We start from the raw sequence: 21,663 nt of genomic DNA on the forward strand, positions 1-21,663 counted from the left end.
TCTACTACACCAAATCCAATCTATCCAAAATATATTCTGACATTCAGGATAGGTGTGAGCGCTGTAATTCTGCACCAGCAGATATGGCTCATATGTTTTGGACCTGTCCAAAATTAAGAGATTTTTGGACATCTGTTTGCAAAACTTTGAATGATGCATTTAATACCAAAGTGAAACCCTCCGCAGACATGGCCATCTTTGGAGTATTTATTAATGAGATCTTGTTGGCCACTGATGAGAAGAATGCTTTTGCCTCCTCGCTAGCCCGTAGAAGAATACTTTTACAGTGGAAATCTCCTGACCCACCTAAAGTGTCTGTCTGGCTTGGTGATTGTGGAGGGGGACGTGCGACGTCTGGCCTGCGGGGGGAGGTAGAGGACGGTTGGGAGCACACCGGATCGGCTGGGGGGGGATTGGACCTGATTGCGGACAGGTGCCCGCGATCAGGGCCAATCAAGGAGGTGTATTTATGTGTGCTTTGTTTTTCAGTGAGGGGAAGGAAAAACCAGAGAAGGAAGGTGTTGCGGACGGGAGGACACGACCGGTTGCTAAGAGCATCATCTTATTTCAGTTTATATGGTCAGATGTGGTAGAATCCGCAACGTGCTATTTAAGTTGTAATTTAAGCGTCTTGGAGGCGAATAAAGACTTCTTCCTCCCAAACATTGGGTCTCCTCTCGCTCATTACCCGTTACAGTGGAACCCAATCTGGGGCGAGCGAGAACAGAATGGACCAGTCCCCGTTGGGAAATGTGCTCGGACACCTGGCCCAGATGTCGGAACGACAGAGTCAGCTCCACCACGCCCAAAACGAGGTGCTCACAGAGCTGGCCCAGTCTCTGGCCGAGGATCGGGCCCTGCTCCGGGAGCTCCTCACCTCCGGGGGACACGGCGAGGGACCCCGGCCGGCCACTCCCCACATCCACATCCCAAAGATGGGGGAGACGGACGACGCCGAGGCCTTTCTGGGGACCTTCCAGGGGGTGGCCGAGGTATCAGGGTGGCCTCGCCAGGAGTGGGCGCACCATCTCCTGCCGCTCCTGACGGGGGAGGCGCAGCTGGCCGCCCACAGTTTGCCGGTCGGGGCCCAGCGGGACTACGAGGCCATCACCCGAGCCATCCGGGATCGGCTGGGCCTGCACCCAGAGGAACATCGGCGGCGGTTCCGGGCGCTGGCCTTCGGCGAGGGGGACCGGCCCTTCGCCTATGCGCAGCAACTACGGGACCAGGCCAGGAGGTGGCTGGTCCCGGACCAGAACACGGCGGAGGAAGTGGTGGATCAGCTCGTCCTCGAACGGTTCATAGAGGGGCTGCCGGCGAGGACCTCCGCCTGGGTCCGCTACCACAGGCCCGAGAGCCTCTCCGCTGCGGTCGCCTTGGCGGAGAGCCACCTGCCGCCACCAATAGCGAGCCAGCGACCGCCGGTAGCAGGCCCACGGGTCGGGGCGGCGGCCCCGAGGCGGGACCGACCAACACCGGCACCAAGGGCGAGAGGGGGGGGGGGGGGGGGCGGTCCAGAGCGGGCACATGAGTCACTTCCCCCCCCCACTCCACAGACGGGCGCTCAGACGGCAGGGGAGGGCTGCTGGCGGTGCGGGCGGCCTGGCCACTTCCGGCGGGAATGCCCCATGATGGAGGTGGGTCAGGTCTCCTCCCCACGGTCCCGGTGAGGCGTACCGTATCCCGGTGAGGATACAGCGGGGTACGCACCAGGCGCTGTTGGACTCAGGCTGCATGCAGACCATGATCCACCAGCGTCTGGTGCGGTCCGAGGCATTGGTGGAGGCGTCGAGCGTTTTGGTGAGGTGTATACACGGGGATGTGCACGAGTATCCTTTGGTCCCTATCGAAATTCGTTGGGGGGGGAAAAAGCATAGAGTTAAGGCGGCGGTTAGCTCGAGCCTCACGCATCCCCTGATTCTTGGGTTGGATTGGGGAGGGTTTCCACAGGCTGTTAGGGGGACTATGGGGGTGCAGTCACGACCGGTAGGGACATGTAAGTCGTGTGCGGTGTTCTGCGCCGAGGCGGGGGCGACCGACGCTGCTCAGGGATCGGGGGAGGCGGGGGAACCTCAACCCGAGGTCCCAGCACTGACGTTCCCACCGGTGGAGGATTTCCCCCTCGAGCAGTCTCGTGACGCCACACTGAGCTCAGCCTACGACCAGGTGATAGCTATTGATGGAGGTAAGGTCCGGCCAGACGCAGCACTGACTTACCCACACTTTATAGTGGTTAGGGATAGGCTTTATCGGGTGAGTCGTGACACCCAGAGTGAAGAGGTGATCACCCAGTTGTTGGTACCCAGGAGTCGTCGGGAAATGGTTTTCCAGGCGGTGCATTATAACCCAATGGCGGGCCATTTAGGGTACGAGAAAACACTTAACCGGATAATGGCCCGGTTCTATTGGCCGGGGATTCGGGCGGAGGTGCTGCAGGTGGTGTGCATCCTGCCCCGAGTGCCAATTGGTGAATCCCCCGGCTGTCCCCAGGGCTCCCTTACGGCCCCTTCCCCTGGTGGAAACTCCATTCGATCGGGTCGGCATGGACATTATCGGGCCATTAGAACGTTCCGCACACGGGTATCGATTTGTGTTAGTCCTGATCGACTACGCAACCCGATACCCGGAAGCAATTCCGTTGCGCAACATCTCTGCGAAGAACGTTGCGCAGGCGTTGTTTCATGTCATATCGCGGGTGGGAATCCCAAAGGAGATTCTCACTGACCAGGGCACCAATTTCATGTCACGCACGATTAGGGAACTTTACGGGTTATTGAAGGTCAAAGCCATCCGCACAAGCGTCTACCACCCAGCCACAGACGGCTTGTGTGAGAGGTTTAACCGGACGTTAAAGTCCATGATCCGTAAATTTGTACACGAGGATGCTCGGAATTGGCATCAATGGCTAGACCCTCTGTTGTTTGCAGTGCGGGAAGTGCCCCAGGCTTCCACGGGGTTTTCCCCATTTGAGTTGCTTTACGGGCGTAAGCCCAGGGGCGTCCTGGACCTCATTAAAGAAAACTGGGAGGAGGGGTCCAGTGACGGCAAGAACGAAATCCAGTACGTCATGGACTTGCGTGCAAAGCTTCACTCACTAGGGGTATTGTCACGTGAGCACTTGCACCGCGCCCAGGAGAGTCAGCGACGCCTGTACGACAGAGGGACTAGATTACGCGATCTCACCCCGGGGGATAAGGTCCTTGTGCTGTTGCCCACCTCTAGCACCAAATTACTCGCGAAGTGGCAAGGACCCTTTGTGGTCACACAGCGGGTCGGGGACGTGGATTACGAGGTAGCGCGCTCGGACAGGGGCGAAAACAAACAGATCTACCACATCCACCTCCTAAAGAGGTGGAACGATGTGGTCCCTGTCACATTTGCGTCGTCGGTGCCGGAGAGAGAAGAGCTCGGGCCGGACGTCCCTAGCCCAGGCCCCACCCCCCCGGTCGGACAGGGCGAGGGTCTTTCAGGGGGTCAGGCGCGGGACGTGGCCGATCTGCAACTCCAGTTCGCCGACGTCTTTTCGCCCCTGCCCGGTCGCACCTCGCTAATTACTCACAACATCGAGACGCAGCCCGGGTTAACGGTGCGGACACGCCCCTACAGGCTGCCCGTCCACAAACAAGATGTGGTGCGGCGTGAATTAGCAACCATGTTGGAGTTGGGTGTGGTCGAGGAGTCGCACAGTGACTGGTGCAGTCCCGTCGTGCTGGTGGGGAAGCCGGACGGGTCTGTCCGGTTCTGTGTAGACTACCGGAGGGTGAATGCGGTGTCGAAGTTTGACGCCTACCCAATGCCCCGGATCGACGAGCTTGTGGACCGGCTTGGCATGGCCACCTTTTACACGACTCTGGACTGCACGAAGGGCTACTGGCAGATTCCGCTATCTCCAGCAGCCCGGGAAAAAACGGCCTTCTCCACTCCGCTCGGTCTCTATCAGTTTAAGGTGCTTCCGTTCGGGTTGTTCGGGGGCCCCGGCCACGTTTCAGCGGCTGATGGACCGGGTGTTACGGCCCCACGCCGCGTATGCTGCTGCCTACATTGATGACATCGTCATCTATAGTGGAACGTGGGAGCAGCATGTGCGGCAGGTGGCGGCCGTTCTTCAGTCGCTGAGACGGGCGGGGCTCACGGCCAACCCGGCGAAGTGCGTGATCGGGCGGAGGGAGATCCAATATCTGGGGTTCCACCTGGGGGAGGGGAAGGTCCGACCACAGGTCGCAAAGACCGCAGCGGTCGACGCCTCCCCTCGGCCCAGAACCAAAAAGGAGGTGAGACGGTTCTTGGGGCTGGCCGGGTACTACAGGCAGTTTGTACCACACTTCTCTGACCTGGCTAGCCCCTTGACCGATCTCACCCGTAAGAGGGCCCCAGATACAGTCCAGTGGTCGGAGTCATGTCAGGTGTCGTTTGAGGCTATTAAAACAGCCCTCTGTGGAAAGTCGGTCCTATGTGCTCCTAACTTTGATCTCCCGTTTTCCCTGCAGACGGACACGTCGGATAGGGGGTTGGGCGCAGTCCTGACCCAGCAGGTGGAGGGGGTCGACCGGCCGGTGCTGTACCTGAGCAGGAAACTATCAGACCGGGAGGGTCGGTACAGCACCGTGGAGAAGGAGTGTCTCGCCATCCGGTGGGCGGTCGGCACCCTTCGCTACTACCTGCTGGGGCGCGCGTTCACCCTCTACTCCGACCACGCCCCCCTCCAGTGGCTCCACCGCATGAAGGACGCCAACGCGAGGATCACCCGGTGGTATCTCGCGTTGCAGCCCTTCAACTTTCGGGTCGTGCACAGGCCTGGGGCGCAGATGGCCGTGGCGGACTTCCTCTCCCGTTCCGGGGGGGGGGAGTAAGTTGGCGGCCGGATGTAACCCCGGCCTGTGTCGGGCGGTGGGGGTATGTGGAGGGGGACGTGCGACGTCTGGCCTGCGGGGGGAGGTAGAGGACGGTTGGGAGCACACCGGATCGGCTGGGGGGGGATTGGACCTGATTGCGGACAGGTGCCCGCGATCAGGGCCAATCAAGGAGGTGTATTTATGTGTGCTTTGTTTTTCAGTGAGGGGAAGGAAAAACCAGAGAAGGAAGGTGTTGCGGACGGGAGGACACGACCGGTTGCTAAGAGCATCATCTTATTTCAGTTTATATGGTCAGATGTGGTAGAATCCGCAACGTGCTATTTAAGTTGTAATTTAAGCGTCTTGGAGGCGAATAAAGACTTCTTCCTCCCAAACATTGGGTCTCCTCTCGCTCATTACCTGTTACAGTGATCTAATGTTTTTCCTGAAATGAGAGAAAATTAAGTACTTCACCAGAGGATCAATAAGAAAATTCCACAAAATATGGGACAGTTGATTTTGTATTTTGACAGGCTCAACACTCTCCCATAAGACAATAGAGCCCTGATATATTTAGTTTTGACTGTGCATAACTAAAAGGCATATAACAGAGTGCAGAATGCCCCCCTCCCTTGTTATTTTGTCACTTGTCACTTTTCTTTACTGGTTAATTTAATATATTTTCTATTAATGTTATTAATATGATTATTATGATTAAGTATTATCATTATTTATTTACTTTATTATTTTCATGGCAGTATGCGGGTATTGTGGGTGGGTGGGTGGGACTTGCTTGACAAAAAAATAAAAAAATAATTCAAGGCACTGTATTTAAATACATCCTGTACTGAATAAATCTTGAATAAAAAATATGGTTTAAAAAATGCAGCTATATTCCGAAAATGAAAAAGCATTTCTATTAATCCACTTTAATTTGAATTATGGTACAGATTTGCTTCTGTACTGACCAATCCCGCTCCTATTCCCCGCGTAAAGTTAAAAAAACCACAACAATAAATGAATCAGAGTAATTCATTGCGTAACTGTGTTAGATCGCGACGGCGGCCTGTTTTTAACACTGCAGGTCTACGCAACACTGTGGAGACAGTAGAGCCTGTAGGGACAGGAGATAAAACAACACCACGCAACACTACGTTCATTCATTTATCCTCAGTGGAGGCTGAATCTACAAACACAGTTACTACAGGAGAGGAGAGGCAGGGGGGGTCTGACTGCCATAGACAACGAAACAGTGAAGTGTGTCATTATTTAATACGACCAGGCAGAGTACCAGGAGTATATAGGGTATAAATATAATGTATCTACATTTCTTATCTCCAGCGAACCCAGTAGGGTATAAGAAACTACAGTTGAAGGAGGCAGCAGTTTGTGCAGCTGCCGTGATGTTTTCTTGCTAAGGTGTGTCTCTAAGATGGTGATAACACACCAAACATCACTGATATATCTGTGAATTCTCTGAGTAAGGTTTCAGGTTGGTTAGTCACCATGAGAGGCCCTAACTCTATCACAGTTTTGGAGATTGTGTGGTTGTCTTCGAGTCAACGGCCATCAAATGTAAATAAGAAATAATTTTAAAAATCATCAGACTACTAGGTTCCACCATGGTTTCTACTAGCCTCAGACCCAGGCACGTGCACACATAGGGCCCTAGGGGTGCTTGAGCCCCTGCCCTTTTTGCCTCGTATTAAAAAGTGCCCTCTGAAGGCCCCAGTATACTCGCCGTTTCCAAGTTGTCGCGCGACAATGTGATGTCAAAATGACGTAGATCTCGCCGGCGTGACAGGATTTAAGCCCTGTCACGCCCCACTCTTTTTTTTTCAGTGGCGCACGACAAAGCGGAAGCACAAGATGGAACATTTCGAAGGCAAGCTTTCCGAGCAAGTGCGCCCCTATAGGCACCTGTATGATACTTCAATGAAAGAACACAGGGATGCCCAGAGGTGCAGAAATTCATGGCGAGAAATCGCAACTAATGTTGGAAAGGATGAGGCCACATGCCGCAAAATATGGAAAAACAATATCGTCGCCGACATTGACTGTGACATCATTGCTGCTGCCAGCTCTGCCATTGTTTACGTTTTATTCTTCTTCTAGTGCATGGAAATAGTAAAAAGTTGGCTAGCCTTTCCTCAGTGGCGACACCTCTGTTCAGGAGAAGACTGCAAATAGTGTCGCGGCCACCAGCGCGAGTATAAATAGTCACAGCGTCGCGCGACAACTTGGGAACGGCGAGTATACTGCGGCCTTGAGTGTTCTTCAACAATCACGCCCGCAATAGTGCTTGTCCGCGATCGAACCCCCCCATCAACAATAGCGCTCGTCCGCGATCCAACCCCTCAAAACTCCTGTGCACGTCCCTGCTCTGACCAGCCGGGACAGGATGAGTCAGGCCTCAGACCTGGATCAGTCAAGATAAACCGCAGGCGAAACAAACAAGTTGTGTCTGTATTTCAGCCGGTAATGCTCCTTCATAAAACAACATCAGTTCTGGTTTGTGACTACCAACAGCTGGAGCCACAAAACAGTTTTATATGCCATATAAAATGTTAACGCTCAAACGCGGCAAATCACTGACAGATTCATCCCCCGTTAAATTATTTAAGGGCTCAATGAGCGAAATTGAAATCATCTCTCCACTTTGTCGCTTTGAAATTCCCTGACATGCATCTGTTTGTTTATTGTGTGCATGATGGTGTGCATGTGTGTGTGTGTGTGTGTGTGTGCATTTGACAATGTCTTGCATATATTTTTAAAGCTGACATCAGCAGGTTACATTTTAAGCCAACAAAATGACAAAGTTGGCAGATTTCCCCCCCCACCTCCCACACAGACACAGACACACACGCATACACACGCTCAGTCTCCAAGTGAACTTCCTCAGTGTCCTAATTATGGCAGACATTAGCATAGCTTTGGTCTTCAGACATTACATAAAGGAAGAGGGATACAGCTTACAGAGAGAATAACATGGGCGAGAGAAAAAATGTCAACAGAGGGAAGAAACTAGTGGGACGAAATCCATGAGAAGAACACGATAAAAGTGGCGAGCATAAATATGAGTTCAAATGTTCATGTATGTGTGTGTGTGTGTGAGAGAACCTTCACAGTTGGGTGTTTTTGATAGCTCTCTCTCTATCTCTCTCGCTCTCTCTCTCTCTCTCTTAAATATCTTGTGATGTCTAATTAGAACCAACGGTACAACAATAAAATTTTCAATTCACCGTTCCCCACAGGTTCTCTCCTTCGCTTTGTCTCGTAACTTTTGCTCTTGCTCTCTCTTTCTCATTCCGCTTGATAGAAAAGTCAATAATGCCCTCATAAACACAAAGCAATAGACAAAAACAACTTCCTACTCCCTTGGTGAGTGGAAAAAAAAGACAGTACAGGAAATTAGCCCTCATTGGATAAACATAGCAGCCCCACATACTCACAAACATGTACACGTACACATGGGCACGCACACACAGGCGCATGGACACACACAGACACACAAACTACCACACACCCACCCATGGGAAGAAGATGACAAAAAACGAGTCAACAATTGCAATCAGGGTCTCAACAGTGCTAAATCTGCTCAGTTCTTAATATAGAGAAACACACATCCCATATTTAGTTCATGTGGGCTCTCATCACTCCAGCACTTCTCCTCCTACCAGCCAAGAGAGATTATTTTATCCATGAGTTATATTCTACTTGGATATTGATATATTTCTGAGGTTTATTTTCTTTCTTTTTTATAATTACCTGGCGCCCTGTTTAAAAAAAGAAGATAAAAGAAAAGAAGATTTAAAAAAGAAGATAAACATTTCTTTTGGATATGGGCGTGTCTGTAGATTGATAGAGGCTCTCTGAATAAGTGTCACCAATGAGAAAAGAGGGCTCAGCCTTTCCCATGTATTATTATTATATCCTCTTTCTTTTTTTAATCATTTTTTAGCGTGATTAACCCAACGCTTATTAAAGGGGAGGGGGCCAGGTGGGGAAGGTGGGAGGGGGGGATTTAATTGGATTATGATGAATGCCTTCGACACATTAGTGTGTTTCATGGACAGCATTCACAACAGAGTCTTCAACATGGCTTTAGAACTCTCTTGTCAGCTCCTGTCAGGTTAATGTGTTGTTCCTTTGTTTCAATCAATCAGCAATGATAATATAAACAATAAAGGTCATACTTTTGATTTTTAAAGTCTCAAGCATTGTGTCACAAATTACAAATATATATATATATATATATATATAGGTATATATATAGGTATATATTTGTAATTTTGTATATATATATTTGTAATTTTGTATATATATATTTGTATATATATATATATATGTATATAATTCAAACATATCTGCAAGCCACCGCTGACTGTGCCATGTGTTTGAATGACTTATATTTAAATACCCTGATTGCATGCATGTGATGTGTGCCAATTAGTATGGCTCCTCAAATCACCCCCATATGCCGTCACATTGAGGATGTATTTGTCAAAGAGGGATTTTATATGGGTCTGTTCTTCTGTCTGACAGGCAGGTACCTATGGATGTAGAATAGCCAATTCATCTGTAAAGCTATGGGGTTTATACATGACCGGGTCACATGGTAATGAACACCTCCATTTTAGAAAGCAAAGGAGCTTTGGAATGTGAGGTGTTATGTCGGTAAGAATGGCTTTTCATTGTTTTGCTTTGTAGTTAATCGTTAAATGATTGTCATTATGGGGAGACATTGACGGTGTTTGAAAATGCCGTACCTTTTCAAATGTAAGACGGACCAAAGCTATGTTTTCTTTAGCCTGGGTTGCGGTATATTTACGCTGATTTATCTAACAGTACTACAACTCTCTGGAGTCCTTGAGTGTACTGTATTATTGAAAACATATAGCATGTTATGTACAGTTAACCAGGATGTGTTTGTGTGTGTCTTTGTGTGTGTTTGTGTCCAAATTCATTCCCAATCTCACAACATCCACTGACAACGTGCCCTTGAGCAACCTTGACATACACAGATAGATACTATATATAAATGGAGAGATAGATGGATCAATAAGCTATCATGCACAGCAAGTGTGGATTTGACCACGGACTAAATGTCACTTGGAAAATGTCACTGCCGAAATGCTATTGTAGCTCTATGTCTGACTGTGTGTGCATACCCAGTGTGTGCGCACGCACACACACACACACACACACACACACACACACACACACACACACACACACACACACACACACACACACACACACACACACACACACACACACGGCCCAGTGAGAAGGTTTGTGAACAGTATGAAGCCACAATACAAATCAGTGGGCAACTCAATTTGAGTGCACTAGAGAGATGTGTACTCTCAGATGTTGTGTTGTCTGTCATTCCTGGAATTGTTCATTTTTTTCTGAAATTACTCTTGATTCTAAGTTTGTGATTAAAACTGTTTTTGAAATGCTTTGAGAACATTTTTCCACCACAAATTTAATAGACTAGGCTATAAGTAGTAAGTAGGTTACTACTACTACTTCTATTACTACGATCACCACCACCACTACCACAACCATTAATTCACACATTCACACACCGACGGTGGAATCAACCACACAGGGCGACAGCCAGCTCGTCATGAGCAGTCAGGGTTAGGCATCTCGCTCAGGGACACCTCGAGGAGCCTGAGACCGAACTAGCAACCTTCTGGTTACCAGTCAACCTGCTCTACCTCCTGAGCTAATGCCGCACCGCAGTAGCTCAGGAGAGCAGGAGAGCTTACTACTACCACTACTGCTACTATGCTAGATAAAGTACTGGAGCTATCACTAAACAATAATTAAATTGCTACAGTACCAAGGCACTACAACCTCCTGGTACATGTGACCTATTGTTTTGGACCTGACCACCTCAGTACAGTACCGAGGACCCACATTGGCCAAAAGGGATTGGAGGATATTACATGTAAAGTTGCAGCCCTGGATAAAATAAATCCTGTTCAGGTATACTTGCGGCCAGGGCCATAGCCAGGGTTTGTGCTGTTCCATTCTATACTTAACAAAACAAGGTTGCAGGGTAAAAATCACTACAACATTGCTGTCTTGTTTAACATGGATCAATAAAATGTTATATGGGGGGTCCCTACTGCCATTTTTTAATTATATCTCACAGCAAGATCCTTACAAAACTGGAAAATGAAATAAAGCCAAAGAATTGACTGATGGAGCATGTCTCATTTGAGTGAATCTGCTATCTACAATGATTCATAGATACAGCTCCCAGTAGTTTACCAATGAGCGAATCCCATGTGAGAAGGTGGGTAGGCTGTCTACACACACACACACACACACACACACACACACACACACACACACACACACACACACACACACACACACACACACACACACACACACACACACACACACACATATATATATATAGGATTGGAAGGTAAGGGGGGGTGCTGCTGGCTGAACACAGCATGCATGTTTACAGGGTGTATGGCTCTCCCCTTCAGTCTCCCCCACCACCACCACCACCACCATTGGGTCCAAGAGTTGTTTTGAGAGAGGCCTGCAAAGGTCACCCATGCTTCAGCCATCAGAAACACTTGTGTTGAGGAATGAATTCCTGGAAGCGCACACACTTACATAAGTATACTCAAGCAGACCCATTCCACAAAATAACTACATACATGCACTGAAAACACACACACACACACACACACACACACACACACACACACACACACACACACACACACACACACACACACACACACACACACACACACACACACACACACACACACACACGCCCGCCCGCCCGCACACATGTGCCTACATTTATATGGACCCGGTGTGGGGAACCAAATCTATGTTAGTTCATTTTTATATTTGAAGAAGGTTAATTGCATTCCTGGTTCATCAAATTACTAGATTAAAGCCAGCCACTGTTGTTTTTTCAAGAGCTTTATTATCTCAAACAATTTAGAGAATCTGCAAAACGCCGGTTAACATTTGGAAAGGAACTGAAATATGGATGAGAGAAAAAAAGCTGTTATTGTAAGCTTCAGTTGACTCCTTGCCAGAGGAAGGCAGATTATCACCTAGCTGAGCAGAAATATACTTACACATTCCTCCTACCAGGATCCACAACCATGCCATAGGAATTAGAATTAGTACCATGGTTAGAAAAGGGTTAAATCAAAGTGGTGTGTCAGCAGTCTATCACGGGTCGATCAGCCAGGGAAGGGATTTTGGCTACAAAGTAGTAGTAGTATTAGTAGCTAATCAAAGTTTTTACTGGTTTCTCAGCATTGTTTTATTACTGCTTTCCATTCCTTGAGCAACCTAGACAGACAGACAGACAGACAGACAGACAGACAGACAGTATAGTAGATGCATCAACAAAAGATAGATGAATCAAAATGCTACCACGCACAGCAAGTGTCGAGTCGATTTGGCCACAGACTAAATGTCACAGAATCAAAAGTATCGTTTTTCATTGTTTTTTCTTTTCCAGAATCAGCCCTAGGGAGCCCCTGAGGTGACATGAATCTGAACCTGCAATTCACCAAAGTGAGTGCACAATTCAAAAAAATAATATTCACGTCTGTCACCTCTGGGTCTCCATACTTCCCTGATACAGATACAAACGAACATCCAGTATCCATACATTGATATTACGATGGACACAGTGCTATGTTAAGTGGTTAAGTAACTTTTTGAGTCAAAAGTCTGTGTCACAATTCAGTTGACTAGATGTAAACAATGGCCCATGAAGGACACCCACTGGGTCGAGGCAGCTCTCTAGCTGCACTGTGATCGACAGCTTTCCTCAAAAACACAGGCCCAAAAATCGATCACTAGAAAGAAAAAGTAATACCTTTAGGGGCTTGAGTGTCTGGGTGTCTTGGGCCTCAAAAACACAGCTGTTGATCTCTGGTTATTTTCAATAGATCCCATTAGAAAGGAACACAAAGACAAGTCATGCTGTACGAGGGCCGAATGGCATGCCTGTGCAAAAAGTGACACACAATACATCAATACTTTGCCCTTTAACATGAAAAGAGAGATGGCCTGGTCTATATGGTACAAAGTTTAATTGAGTCTGATGTGAGGGCTTTAATGAGTTTCACAGATAACGAAGTCTACCGGCACACACTCCATCCACCATATGCGAAGCACACGGCGGACCAGCTAGGAGTCAACCAATTGCAGGTGATTGCTTTGATCTTTTGATCCCTGTGTTTAATGGTGGGGGAAGGGGGGGGGGGTGGTAAGGCAGGTGCAGTTGGTCTCCCGACCAGAGAGAGAATGAGTGGCAACAGAAATTGCTTAAGAGGAGGAAGATGAAGACGAAGAAGTTGAATCGGTTGCTAAGAGAAAATCAATCAGGGGGTAGAAACAGTTAATTGCCAAGTGGATTCTGTGGCAAAAAGCAGAGCCTCTTGTCATTCAGAGGCGGTTTCGACGGGGTTCTTTTGGAAAGATCATTGACGTGAATGTGTGTAGATGTCATGAATGGGCTTCATTAATTAAACTGAACAAATTCACAGATAGTTCCTTTAAAAGGCGCAGTTGAGGCGGACCCCGTTCAAAATGCCCGAAACAAAAGATTTGGATAGCTAATTTTTTCCCTCATTTAACACAAACACACGCACACATACACGCCAACATGAATCATTTATATAGGCTTTGTGGCTGTGCACCTTCAGCGAGCAAAAACATTCAAAGGCAAACATTCAATTCAACCTGAGGGAGGATAGAAAGACTTTCCTCGCTGTGTATGCAGAGCACAGCGCAGCCAATGCATGCATGCATTCATTCAAAAGTATGAGGGGCTGTATGGGACATTATTCAGAACTAGCATGCGCATACACATATGAAACCAAACTCATTCACATACTATACTGAAAACCTTGCACACATACAAGTGAAAAGCTTTTACATACACAACTGAAACACTCGCACAAACAACTGAAAAATTATACGCTCACATACACAACTGAAAAGCTTGCATAAAAACTAGTGAAACCTTTTACATGGACTACTGAAATGCTTTTACACATACTAGTAAAATGTTCTCATATACACAGCTGAAAAATGTCCTCTCACACACACATATGAAACCATTCACATACTATACTGAAAACTTCACTCATAAACAAGTGAAAGCTTTTACATACACAACTGAAACACCTTCACTCAAACAACTGAAAAGCTCTCATAGTGGAACCTTTTACATAGACTACTGAAATGATCACACTTGATCACACGTACTAGTAAAATGTGCTCATATACACAGCTGAAAAATTCTCTCTCACATACACATATGAAACCATTCACATACTATCCTGAAAACCTCAGACATGTATGTGAAAGTTTTTCACTTATATAAGCGAGGATTTCAGTGAAAATGGAAGGCATTTGAAGAGGAAGGCGTTTCAGTTGAACAGGAAGGCGTTTCAGTTGAACAGGAAGGCGTTTCTGTTCAACTGAAACGCCTTCCTGTTCAACTGAAACGCCTTCCTGTTCAACTGAAACGCCTTCCTGTTCAACTGAAACGCCTTCCTGTTCAACTGAAACGTCTTCCTGTTCAACTGAAACGCCTTCCTGTTCAACTGAAACGCCTTCCTGTTCAACTGAAACGCCTTCCTGTTCAAATGCCTTCCATTTTCACTGAAATCCTCGCACAACTGAAAAACTTTCACATACATGTCTGAGGTTTTCAGGATAATATGTGAATGGTTTCATATGTGTATGTGAGAGAGAATTTTTCAGCTGTGTATATGAGCACATTTTACTAGTACGTGTGAAAGCATTTCAGTAGTCTATGTAAAAGGTTCCACTAGTTGTTATGAGAGCTTTTCAGTTGTTTGAGTGAAGGTGTTTCAGTTGTGTATGTAAAAGCTTTCACTTGTTTATGTGTGAAGTTCAGGATCAGGATAGTATGTGAATGGTTTCATATGTGTGTGTGAGAGGACATTTTTCAGCTGTGTATATGAGAACATTTTACTAGTATGTGTAAAATCATTTCAGTAGTCCATGTAAAAGGTTTCACTAGTTTTTATGCAAGCTTTTCAGTTGTGTATGTGAGCGTATAATTTTTCAGTTGTTTGTGCGAGTGTTTCAGTTGTGTATGTAAAAGCTTTTCACTTGTATGTGTGCGAGGTTTTCAGTATGTGAATGAGTTTGGTTTCATATGTGTATGCGCATGCTAGTTCTGAATAATGTCCCATATGGCCCCTCATACAAAAGCATGTCCTCACCACCAACTCTAGCATGCATGGTGTGCTATTGGGTTTTCCATCTGTGTGTATTTTCCAGCACAGCAGGAACCTGCACACAGTACTCATGGTGGAACCCAGAGTGAGAGCACTGACAGTGACAGAATGGCAAACCAGTCTTTTTGTTCAGGGAAGTACTTAAAAGGCGATTCATTCATTCATTCGATTCATTCACACCATTAGAATAAAGCATCAACACTTTTGCACGATTGGATTGTGTGTGTGTGTGTGTGTGTGTGTGTGTGTGTGTGTGTGTGTGTGTGTGTGTGTGTGTGTGTGTGTGTGTGTGTGTGTGTGTGTGTGTGTGTGTGTGTGTGTGTGGAGGATTCTGGTCCAAGCCAGGAGTATGGTGCAAGCCACCTTGACGATAAACACACACACACACACACACACACACACACACACACACACACACACACACACACACACACAATCGCACACTCACGCACACACCTCCAGGTTCTTTGTGCGGACGGCATGACGGCGTGAAATGATTGGAAAATGGCAAGTGCTCCTAAGTCATTCGGAGCCTGTGATGGTGTGAGAATCCCATGGATTCAGGTGGCGGAGAGCATAAATGTCACATGTGTCGGGGCTGTAATCCTCCGGAGGGCCCCGACGGAGCCATCCCCATCCTCCTTGACATGAACATGAAACATCGAGGCACCAAAGGCTCATCAGCTAAGCTGATCGGGGCACACGCACACCGCGTGACCCCGGACAAGCCTGATGAGTCAGTCAAAAGTTTCCTCTGAATTAACAGGGTTTTTTTATACGCAGCGCTGCGAGAGTGAAAAATAACCGGTACCAGCACTTATATTTAGCACTATAACAGCACTAATAGTATGCTGAATATGCCATATGAGTTTTAGTTGCCACATACTACACTGTTGTCCTTCCTTGATTAATGCATGGATCAATGAATTAGTTAACGGGTAATCATAAATAAATATTGCATTTTGTATCACGACTCATAACTTTCCATTGAAGTGTTGAATCTGTATTTTGTTGACCTTTTCCGAATAAGGAATCTGCTATCATGATTAGCTTCACTGATGTCTGGCACACACTAAATCCAAAGTCGGCTATGCATTTAGTAATCCACTTCAACCGACCATGGCTTGAAGCCGGGCAGACGGCCGGTGTGGTCTGGCGCTTTGAAACGTTGCCATGGTTCCCTGTGTGTCCAATGAAGAAACCGCGTCCAGCCAATGGATTTGCTACTGATGCGAGAGATCAGTTAATGATCAAGCCTCAAATAATTTGGCAGGCGTTCCCAGAATAGACTTCATCAGCACATGAAGGTGATCCTCATGTCAACAAAATGCAGCGGGGACCGCCAATCGGTGCTGCACTCGGGAAGGCATCGCGGGCAAACCGCAGTGATTCCATCAAGGGCATTTTCCTGGCCGGTGCAGAGAAAAACAAATAGTGAAAGACTATTTTCTCAACTCAGCCACACGCCCTGAGTTGGCAACTGAGTGAGACCATGAAAGAGACTATTTAGCAGCATAATTCTCTAAGCTGAGTCAAACGCAGGAACAAAACCAAACCATGCCTACGCTGTAAGCTTTAACTGTAATGCACACGTACATACATGCTTGTACTGCACAGTTTGACGTGTGCAAGTTAATGTATGTGTGAACTTTCATGCTTGCACAAACATTTCACCTGAATGCCCACAAACTCATTTAATTGTGCATGCGAAAAAATGGCAAACCACCATGAGCAAAAAAAAAAGAAACCGCCAACCTCTAGCATGAGGAAAATCCCATTAGCACGACACACACACACACACAGATGGACACACACACCCATATGCACTCTCACACACCCACAGACACTTGTGCAAGGGCACATATGTATAAAGGGAAACCCACACATACATACACTTACACGCAAGCACACGTGCGCGCACACACACACACACACACACACACACACACACACACACACACACACACACACACACACACACACACACACACACACACACACACACACACACACATGCACATTCACTTGAGCAAAGGCACGGACAATAAAGGGAACACACATGTACACAAATTCACAGACACTCGCACATATTAACATATATATGAACACACACGCCCACACACACGGCTGTGCGCACCAATAGCACAGATCGACACACGGAGAAGCTACCGTTGGTTGGCCAGATCGCCAGGCTCTGAGTGGATCGTCTCATTTGTGGGTTGTGTACACAAACAGTGTGGCGATGTAATCTCCAAAGGCAAACACAGCGCTGGCAACTTCTCCCACTAATTGGCAACAGAGAGGCTGCCACCGAGAGGGGGAACAGCACAGTAACCATGTCATCTCATTAGAGACACACATAGAGAGAGACAGAGAGAGAGAGGCAGACACAGAGATAGAGAGAGAGAGGACAGAGACAGAGACAGAGAGACAGAGACAATTGAAACACACAGGGTGACAACTAGCAGAGGAAGTGAAAAAGCAAGTAAAGCAAGACAAAGGGATAGGAGATGAGAGAATAAGGGAATTCTCTATGTGAATGAAATATAACTGTAAACACACACACACACACACACACATATTTGAGCAAGTACTTTCTAAACAAGCCTCATGTTTCCATCATGTGGGTGTGATGAAAACGGGCAACTTTTAACTGAATGAAGACTATTGTTTTTCACACAGCCCCATAGTTCTTTGCATTAAACCTCAATTGAGTGAAAATCAAGGCTGACAATCGGGTGAAAAAAAATAAGTGAGAGAAGAATCACTTTTCCTATTTGCTCTTTAAAGCAAGATACTGTATCAGTTTTGGGGAGCCGATGAGTTATTCTGAAGAGGATTTTTTATTATAGATGGAGTCACTCATTAGAGATATCCACCCTCCCCCCACCACAGCGCTCCTCCTGTCAGTCTGCCTCTGATCCGCGCCTCTGTGGTTCACATCTAACACTCACCCCCCGCTGACAGCCGCTCGCATCACGCACACACATCCACACACGAGCATGGAACAGGAAGGAGCTGGTTCCTAGCGATGGGGCTGTGGGGGGAGGGGGTGGGTGGGGGGCAATTCATTGGTTGTCGTTTGCATGTTTTATTACTGTTTCTAGGTAACGAGGATGGAGCGCGTGCGGCGGTAACGAACGCTGCGACGGTGCCTGTCACGAGGCCCGCGTCAGCGATGACTTGACCATATGTTCGGGTTTGGCACTGGTGTTATGAGTCTGTCACATGTGGGGTTTAGTGGGTTTCATAACAGCGTGTGCGTGTGTGTGTGTGTGTGTGTGTGTGTGTGTGTGTGTGTGTGTGTGTGTGTGTGTGTGTGTGTGTGTGTGTGTGTGTGTGTGTGTGTGTGTGTGTGTGTGCGCGTTTCTATGAAGATTTCCTTATACTCCCTCCTAATTATGCGAAACATGGTGTGTCTGTGTGTGCCTGTGTGTCTATGAGTTATGTTCATACAACAGCAATATACGTGTCCAATCATATGTGCACGTGTGTGTGTTTGTCTGTGTGTACACGTGCATGTGCGTGTGTGTGAATCCACCACCACTTGTTAATGAGTCAATGAGCCTAGTAAAAAGAAGACAACGTTGAAAGTGAGACAAAAAAAGAGAAACAGTGAAAGAGAGGAGGGGGTGGCAAGAGAGAGGGCAAGAGAGATGGGTGGGGGTAGGTGGGGGGCTTAAGCGTCCCATTTTCCCCTCCTTTTGGCGACGGATCATTAGATAGAGACATGACTCCCGGCCGAGCCCCTCTGAGGAGAGATGAAGGCAGAGAGGATGGGAGGGAGGGAGGGAGGGAGAGAGAGAGAAAAAGTAGAAGAATACTGCAGTGGATAACGGAGGGGAAGGGATGGGGGGAGTTATGTGCCCAGTTAAGTTGAGAGAGATAGATAAGGAAAGAAAGAGGTGGGTGAGAGAGACCTCAGAGAGACCCAAATATAGAATGAATAGAAGAGATTGACAGGAACAAACGAGAGAGAGAGAGAGAGAGAGAGAGAGAGAGAGAGAGAGAGAGAGAGAGAGAGAGAGAGAGAGAGAGAGAGAGAGAGAGAGAGAGAGAGAGAGAGAGAGAGAGAGAGAGGAAAACACTCCAACACGCCCACACACAACAAACCCAGAAACGTCCCAGAGGAACACTAAAGACTGTGTAGTGAAGTGTACCGCTCCCACTATGCATTGAACCTCCCCGTGTTTGAACGCAGATAAAACACGCCCAAGTCTACTCAGACTCCGGGAAATAAGCCCCCTTGCTCCTCTAACTTCAAATGATCTCCAAACAGATTAGTCACAGAATCAAATGCTGGTCCAATTACGAACACGCTAACGAAACATGATGACTTTACTCGTCATAGTCGTTAATATGTCCTGAAAAGGTAATACACGTTAGACTGTCATATGTGCCATCCAATCTACAAGGTAATCCAATGCTAAACAACTAAACGGATAAAAAAATATAGTAAATGGAGTTAGAGGTTAGAACAGATGGCAAAACAAAAAAAGATGGCTGAAACAAAAAAAGAGTGGAAATAATGAGCAGAAGCAATAGGCTCAACATGATGGAATAAGACAGAAGTTTGAGATGACACCTTGAAGACAAAAGCATAAAATAGGAATGAAGAAGACAGGGTGCTACTACTTTGCACTACTTTGTGGGAAACTGTGTGTGCCTGTGTGTGGGCATGTATAGCCCATATGGAATATAGGGCTACTAAACTCTTATATATTATTTAAAGATGCAATTGCATGTGTTCTCCAGTAGGGAGCCCTTGACATAATTCCAGTAGCAGGAAATTATACGTGAGCACAAGGGGGTCACATTAAGCCGTAACGCTGCGTTCACACTGCACATTTCCATTGACGGATCTCATTGACTTTGCATGGGGCGCTCTCAAAATGAATTGTGGGACCGTCCGTTCCGTCGGCTCCGTTGCCTGCGTCAAAATGTCGAGAAATGTTCAACTTTTCAGGCAGCGACGGATCCGTCGGCCAATAAGATTGCGTTATGCAAATATACGTAAATACACTACTGTGATGCTCCTTGGACATTGTCCAATGAAATCGCCTGTGATACAACCCGAGAAAACACATGGATATGTCAAAAAGCCGGCCGGCAGCAGGGGATTTAAAAATGCTAGGTGAAGCAACACTCCTTGCGACTACGGGATCCATTTTGCAATAACAAGCAGGAAGACGCAGGAAAAAGCCGGCTTTGTTAGCGGGAAGCGATTTGATTGGCTGCAGGCTGAGTCTACAAAGACTACTCCCCCATACGTTGTGTGCAGTGTGAACGCAGCCTAACACCTGGCAGATGGCAGGTATTCAGCACAAGAACAGAGAATCTCTTTTATTAGGACCTGAACTGTGAAAATAGAATTTAACTCCTGTCAAGTTATATTGTACACTTGAACGTCCGGTGAGGGTTGGACATGCCAATGCTAATGTATTGTTTGCTTGCTACTGTAAAGAGAACAAGCTACTAAATATATTGTTTTAGTTCACATTTTACTTAAAAAAATATTATTTGATTATTATTATTTGAGTTATTTGAAGGTTTTCCAATGTCTCACTATACTTTTGTGCTCATGGTGTCATTGTTAAATAATGTATTAAATAAATCGCTAATACAATCTCTAATCATACATGCTAAGAGCTAGCCGCTAATCATTCATACTATGCTAATTGTATGGTAAATGCTAGCGAATGTCAATCGCTATGCTAAGGGTTCATCCTGGTAAGCGGAGTAGCATAGACATGATGATGATACCTTAAAGGAGAAATGCACTTATTTTGATGTTACTGAAGCACTTTGTTTCGCATACTTATCCCACTTTAAGGGTGATTTTATTATTTTTGTTGGTTATAATGCACTTGTTAAATAAAGTTGAAGAATAATTTAATTCATTTTCATGGTTAAAACATAAATATGTATAAAAGGATCGAGTTTAAAATACAAATGAGTTAGAAACATGGTTTAAAAAGATAAATAATTAATTGTTGATAAAAAACAATTTTTGGATAAAATACTGTGACATATGGTAATTCATGAATAGTAATTCATTCTTTGTGATTTAATTACTATTTCTTTTGATACGTGACAATTAATTTCATTATATTTATAAATATATCCTTGGTTTTTGGTTATACATTGTATAACCAAAGTAAAATCTCATGTTTGATATAGATATACAATTCTGCACTATTTGTGCAGGTTTTATCCCAGAAAGATTAAAACTTTGATGGCAAGCTTTGCCCAGTAGAACTGTGGATGGTGTTGGATACGGTGTGGCCAGCCGTGTACGCCGCCACCATTTGGAGGACTTTGATTCATTCGTTCCAACAGATAAGATTCACACTAACCTACCCGGGTAGTAAGATTAGAGAAACTGAACACATATCTGGATATCCCACCTGAAGTAGACATTCCTTGACCGAACAATCCCACAACTCCTTTCCCAAGGAGTACTGTAGCTGGGAAATCCAGCTACAAAGGACTTTTTTTTGTTTGTTATTTTCCAGAGCTCTCTTTTGTATTACTGTCAATGT

The 21,663-nt window shown here is 46.4% G+C and overlaps 1 protein-coding gene and 1 pseudogene across 2 annotated transcripts in view; one reads left to right on the plus strand and one right to left on the minus strand.

Moving 5' to 3' along the window:
- The window catches only part of ctnnd2a (catenin (cadherin-associated protein), delta 2a), a gene marked incomplete at both ends in the record, with an annotated part of 236,799 nt that overhangs the window by 184,061 nt on the left and 31,075 nt on the right, over positions 1-21,663 (minus strand). The window lies entirely within an intron of this gene.
- On the plus strand, positions 729-1,632 carry LOC311355815 (annotated as a pseudogene). Its single transcript has one exon. The product of its transcript is annotated as an uncharacterized misc_RNA (transcript).

This window comes from Micromesistius poutassou (genome assembly GCF_964030765.1).
Source record: "Micromesistius poutassou genome assembly, chromosome: 11".
NCBI lineage: Eukaryota > Metazoa > Chordata > Actinopteri > Gadiformes > Gadidae > Micromesistius > Micromesistius poutassou.